Source organism: Tachysurus vachellii, chromosome 18 (assembly GCF_030014155.1).
Source record: "Tachysurus vachellii isolate PV-2020 chromosome 18, HZAU_Pvac_v1, whole genome shotgun sequence".
In the NCBI taxonomy this organism is placed as follows: Eukaryota; Metazoa; Chordata; class Actinopteri; order Siluriformes; family Bagridae; genus Tachysurus; species Tachysurus vachellii.
Window position 1 is genome coordinate 7,376,588 of NC_083477.1, and position 6,324 is coordinate 7,382,911.

The 6,324-nt window shown below is 46.0% G+C and overlaps 1 protein-coding gene across 1 annotated transcript in view; it reads right to left on the bottom strand.

The window, feature by feature from the left end:
* Positions 1–5,719, bottom strand: part of LOC132861421 (retinoic acid-induced protein 1) — a 35,115-nt gene extending 29,396 nt beyond the window's left edge. Inside the window, exon 1 of the mRNA XM_060892934.1 lies at positions 5,609–5,719. The gene's annotated coding sequence lies outside the window, so the exon portion shown is untranslated. The remainder of the gene's footprint in view (positions 1–5,608) is intronic.
* Between the last annotated feature and the right edge of the window lie 605 nt (positions 5,720–6,324).

Genomic DNA, 6,324 nt, shown 5'->3' on the forward strand with positions numbered 1-6,324 from the left:
CTTCCAGAATTATATATGAATTTGGTTTACTCATTTATGATAGAAATCGAAGGGCAACTGTTGAACTACATTTTTCTTAAGTGGTTTGTTATGAGGGTTAGAAAAGCAGAATTAAATGTAACATTACTTACGAGAGTTTATAGGGTAGATTTCTTCTTAGCTAGTTCTCAGACTCCAACCAGCTCTCCCCATCACGCAAAGGCTACCAGCTCAGGAGGGTGTGAGCTGACGTGCTTTCTCTGAGACACAGGAAGCTGTCTGACAGATACATCACAGGACAGCGCACCACACTCAGAGGAAACTGCTATTCTCCCTCTTCCACATACGTAAGCTCTCAGAGATCCATGACTGGCTAGGGTTGCTGTGACTGACAGGAAGGTTAGGAATCATTCCCACCCTGACAGTATGGACACTTTTGCTCTCTGGGATGTTTTGACCATCGGGATTTAAATTCACGATTTCCAGAAGATAAGGTGAACGCTTTAAGTCAATCAGATTGGAGTAAACAGATTTTCTCTTCTTTTCTCAGCACAGGGAAACGTGTTTGCCTTTTGTAATTGCACATACTGTATGCTACGCTTGTGGTGGGATAGGGATTAGGTTGAAAACTGCAGGTGTATTCCTTTAACTGCAAGAGGCTGGCAGTGAGAAACACGAAGAGAGAGATGAGAAGTGATGCAGAGTGCCATGTCCTTTCTGAGGCAGGGAAGGGCTCATCTGGACGGAGCTAGAGGGCTGTTGTCATGGCCCACTTTACTGTGCTGTGGAAACTAGCAGCTACGTGCTGTCCCCAGAGAGAATGCTTCTGTCCTCCCCCTCACACAGCCCAGTAACCCCATCAAGTGCACACACACGTGCCCACTCGCAAGCTCCAACTCATCTCTCGCTCACACTCAGAGGAACGCAGACGGAATACAGACGCACAAACAGACGCACACGTACGCACTCACTCACCCTGCCCCCACCATGAGGCTATTTGATGCAGCGCTACTCAGAGTCAACCAATCATGACCGGACTGCAGAGAGAGCCAGAGCTCCATCATTCTCACTGAGACAAGACACTCGGCCATGCCTAATCTCTCTCTCTCTCTCTCTCTCTCTCTCTCTCTCTCTCTCTCTCTCTCTCTCTCTGTCACACACACATACACATACACACGTTTAAACACAATGCACACAGATTCACACGGCATGCCTGGGATGTCTCAGTCAGTGGCATGCTTTATAGTGTCAGCTCATATTAGTCTCCAAGTCTCTCCTGCTCCTTAATGACCTGCTCCTTTAAAAAAAAAAAAAAAAAAAGCTCCTCCTGAAAGTCTCTACAGCACCTGTTAAGAAAAACCGAGTCTCATTATGGAGGTGGATTTGATGCTTTTCACAGGGCAAGCGCCCACTCCTCTTCTTGTCGTTTGTGTCGTAATTCAAACAGGCGTTTGAAGCTGGAAGAAAACTTTTCTGCTCTGATCATGGCAAGAGGAAGAAGGAGCGGGAGAGTGGGAGAAGAAGCGAGAGAGATCGAGAGCGAGAGAGTAAGAGAGAGAGGCTTGCCACACACATTTACAGTCAAGTTCTCTCCTCATCTGCTGTTTGTCTCTGCTCTGATAAAGGCTGTGTGCCCCCGCACTGCCTCATCTCTCCTCCTTTCAACCAAACAAGGGGTTTTCAACTACTGTGCCCTCAAAAGTAGTGCACTCTTGTGGGACCTGCCGGGTGTGTGCTAAATGGGGCTGTGCTGCTGTGCTCTCTCTGGGGAGGTTATATGGATAATATAGGGCTGAGTAGCTCTGCTAGAAGTGGGACACAAATAAATCATGTGCATCTGGAGTTTAGCAACTCTATGAAACACGCAAGCTTGAATCTTCAAGCAACGTTTGACCTAAAGTGAGATTCTTTGGACTGGAAGCATTATTAATGATCTGTTAGGACCTGGAGCTGTGAGTCGTAGGTGAATTAGCAGACATGGGACTGAGTGATACACAGGTTCTGCTGTGGTGCACAGTGTTTGTTTGATGTATACTATCCCAACATTTGAAGCATAATCTCTTAGAAAAGTTTGACAGACACAAATTGACACTGCCGTCTTCAGACACTAAAAAAAAAAAAATTAAGCAAAGGGATTTCAAGTGGCTGTAAAGCCATGCTGCAGTCTCTCTCCTGCTCTCCTGCATGTGTGTGTGTGTGTGTGTGTGTGCGTGTGTGTGTGTGTGTGTGTGTGTGGTGTTGCAGGGCACAGGCGTTCTGGGCCAATGAGCCGGTAAATACAGCAGGCTACAGAGAGGAAATGAAGGCTGGATCTATTTGGAGGAGCTGCCGATGACCTTCCACTGAGCTGGATGACATCCAAGTGATTTCACCGTGCTCTGCGCTGCCACTGATGGCATGCACCAGCATGCTAAACATGCACAACATATATAAACACAGCCATGCAATCTCTGACGCATACATGCAAATTCTGATTTATAACACAGGAGGCTAAGGGACATAAACAGACAGAAGATTTCCATCAGAAACTGTTATGAGGGAACGGAAATGTTTTGATTTGTATTATTAGTCCAAGAATACAAATACGCATGTTGAAGTCTAAACAACACACGGAGACTATTCACACACCGAAAAGGTTTAGAGGAGTTTCAGTGTTGTTTACGAGCCCAGCTTTGACATGACTGAGCAGAAATCTAGTCCCCGCTTTGTCTTTCTTCATCGTCCCCTGTGTAAGATTTCCAGGTTGCTTTGCCCTTGCTTTGTTGGGCGATAATCTGTTTTATGATCTCGACTCAACATCCGCATTCTGAAAATGGAGGATCGGTTCATTTTTTGGATATATCTTTGTGTATTGTATCATGTGTAGTTTATGTGCGTGTTTGGGTTCATACAGCGGTTAATGTGTCCTGAGTGAAGCTCTGTGTTTCCTTCTTAGTGTTAATAACTGCATGTGGTTACACTACATGTTCCCTTCACCAGATTTTCTAGAGAATTCCTTTCAGTTCATTTGTACAGTGAAACTCGTGTGCATTTGGTGATGTGAATGTGCAGCAAGGGTTAATGAAGGCAGTATGCACAAACCCCCTGCTGTGCTGCTTTGCCTCTCTTCGTTCCCTTGCTTCTGTGTTCTACGGCATGCTTAGTGAGTGCTGAGGGAGCAGCATCTGGACAGAAATCATCCCTCAGTCCCTTCCTCATCTCCTCTCCTCTCCTCTCCTCTCCTCTCCTCTGCTCTCCTCTCATCTCATCTCATCTCATCTCATCTCATCTCATCTCATCTCATCTCATCTCATCTCATCTCATCTCTTCTCTTCTCTTCTCTTCTCTAATCTCTTCTCTTTTTTCCTCTCTCCTCTCCTCTCCTCTCCTTTTCTCTTCTCTTCTCTTCTCTTCTCTTTTTTCCTCTCTTTTTTCCTCTCTCCTCTCCTCTCCTCTCCTCTCCTCTCCTCTAATATCTTGTTTTTTCTTCTCTTCTCTAATCTCTCCTTTTTTTCTTCTCTTCTCTTCTCCTCTCCTCTCCTTTTCTCTCCTCTTCTCTTCTCTTCTCTTCTCTTCTCGTCTCTTCTCTTCTCTTCTCTTCTCTTCTCTTCTCTTCTGTAATCTCTTCTCTTTTTTCTCCTCTCCTCTCCTCTCCTCTCCTCTCCTCTTCTCTCCTCTCCTCTCCTCTCCTCTCCTCTCCTCTCCTCTCCTCTAATATCTTTTCTTTTCTTTTCTTTTCTTTTCTTTTCTTTTCTTTTCTTTTTTTTTCTGTTCTATTCTATCCTCTAATATCTTATCTTCTCTTTTCTTCTCCTTTTCCCCCTCTTCTTTTCTCTTCTCTTCTTTTCTCTTCTTTTTTTTCTTCTCTCCTCTCCTCTCCTCTCCTCTCCCCTTTACCCTGTCCTGACCTTATGGATCTGTTTAGAGCAGTGCGTCACTATGCGTGCGTGCTCTGGACAAAGAGATAAACACCCCTCTCTCTCTCTCTCTCTCTCTCTCTCTCTCTCTCTCTCTATCCTGTCATCTTGTATTACCACTCTCCATTCATTCCTCTCACCTTGCCACTGTGCTAATCTTGCTTCTCGTTCCTCTCGTTCTACAATGTCCTCTAAACACTTCTTTCACTGCTCTTGATTTTCCTCCTTTCTGCCCCATGCTGACCCTCAGCAAGGTGGCAGTTTCAAGTTGTTGCATCAGCCCTCATCTCCACCTCTACCGAGACGTATAAAATGCAGTCTGTTTAAGCAGTCACTAAATGCTCTGGGGTTCTGTACGTGAGAGCCGGCACCTGTAGTATGTGCTACATACAGCGTGGACATGTTTTAGGTGTCAATTTGATCGCCTTGGAGGCTATATTTTATATTGTTGACATATTCAGCGTGTTGTGGCTGTTGCCAGATATCAGCCTCTGCACTGGCTCTAATTCACTCATGCATCGATTCTGTCTTTCCTCCCTCCCTTTCTGTCTTCGCTCTCGTTCGCTCTTTCTCTCCCACTCACCCGCCTCCTTCTGCCTCACACCTCTCTGTTCTCCCACCTCCATATCCCTCTCTTTCACACACACACACACACACACACACACACACACACACACACACACACACACACACACACACACATGCATATGTGAAATCGCTTCTCTCTCCCAAAATGCAGTCTTGTGGAGCAGGAGGCTGTCTGGAGCATCAATATCACTCAGCTGTGACACTGCAGTCTCAGTGCAGCGTTTTATAGGTTAGGGCTGTTGTAGTCTCACATGTCTCCCCCATCAAGGGCACAGTATGTGTGTGTGTGTGTGTGTGTGTGCGCAACAACAACACACACACTTGTATTACTATCTTTATTGGTTGTACTGAGGTAGATTTAACCTTAATCTCTGTTACTAAAATTATTTTGCTTTTCTAGTCTCTCTTGAAGATCAGCCGTAAGGCTTCAGAACATCAACATTATAGTATATTTCAATCAGTATTGGCACATTTACTCTTTGCCAGGGGATAAATTCATACCCCTGAGACCTCCACATAAAATATTCTCAGTTCTAACACAAACACCTAAATATAATGCAACAATACAGACTTGAAATAACAGATCACACACTGTCTTTGCTTATGTTTATGCCACTTTAAATCGCAACACTCGCACCCTACAGGTTATGCTTGGTCCATGTAAACAGAAGTCTTCAGTTCAAGATGCAAGGAAAGTTATGTGTCAGCCTTATGCCATCGGAACACAAGCTGCACTCTCAAAAAGCCCTAAATATAGTTATCGTCACATTGTGCATCTTTCTGTGTGAAGCCAGCAGTCTCCTGGGATGGCAAGGCTGACACAAAACAGAGACGATCGTCACCAAAACAGACACTCATCCAGCATGCTGCCATTGGTTCAGACCTCAGTTCTACACACAACATAATAGGAAAAAAAATAACAATTCCCTGTGCGTATGGGAGCAGGCGTTGGTATGAGACTTCCTTTAGTATCATAAGAGTAATTAAAGGAAGCTGACCCTCAACCAGCATCCAGATGGATGCATGCTCTGTCCTCTAACACGCCCCCCTGTATCAAGCATTTCTTGCCCATCGTCCCAGATTTCCCTGTGCCTGTTCTGCACGTGAGGCTCGGTCTAGAATGAGGAGGAAGTAAGTGTGCCTACCTGCTATATTAGTGCTCTGCCCAGATCCTGCTCCTGCAAGCGCCTCCTGCAAGGCAAAAAATGGCAGCAGATATTCCCTGTCAACGGCTGACTCCTCTCTCTCTCTCTCTCTCTCTCTCTCTCTCTCTCTCTCATACACATGCACACACACATACACACACTCACTCACTCACACATACGCACACTTTCGCTCTATCTATCTCGCTTTCCTGCTTGCTGTCGCTGCCATGTTCAGAGTGGGGCGGGTGGAGGGGGTGTGTCGGTCGGGTGGACTAGGGGTGCTGTTGTGGGGAGAAGAGAGGACAGAGAGAGAGAGAGAGAGAGAGAGAGAGAGAGAGAGAGAGAGAGAGAGAGAGTGAGAGAGGGGGGGCTCTGGGGATAAGAAAGCAATTAGAAAGCAGCCTTTACTTCCACACCGAATGTATAATGGAATTAGCTGGGGGGGGGGCTGCCTCTGCCAGTGAGTCTCTCATGCTGTCTACAAACCAATGCACAACACGGTGAAGAAGAGGAGAGAGCGAGAGAGAGAGAGAGAGAGAGAGAGAGAGAGAGAGAGAGAGAGAGAGAGAGATATGAACGTGAATGTGTGTGGTTGTGATAGCGAGTGGAGGAAGGGGCGTCAGTCAACACAGACGGCCACCCACTCCAACGCTGTCAACTAAAGAGAGAGAGAGAGAGAGAGAGAGAGAGAGAGAGATGGATGGAGAGAAGAGTAG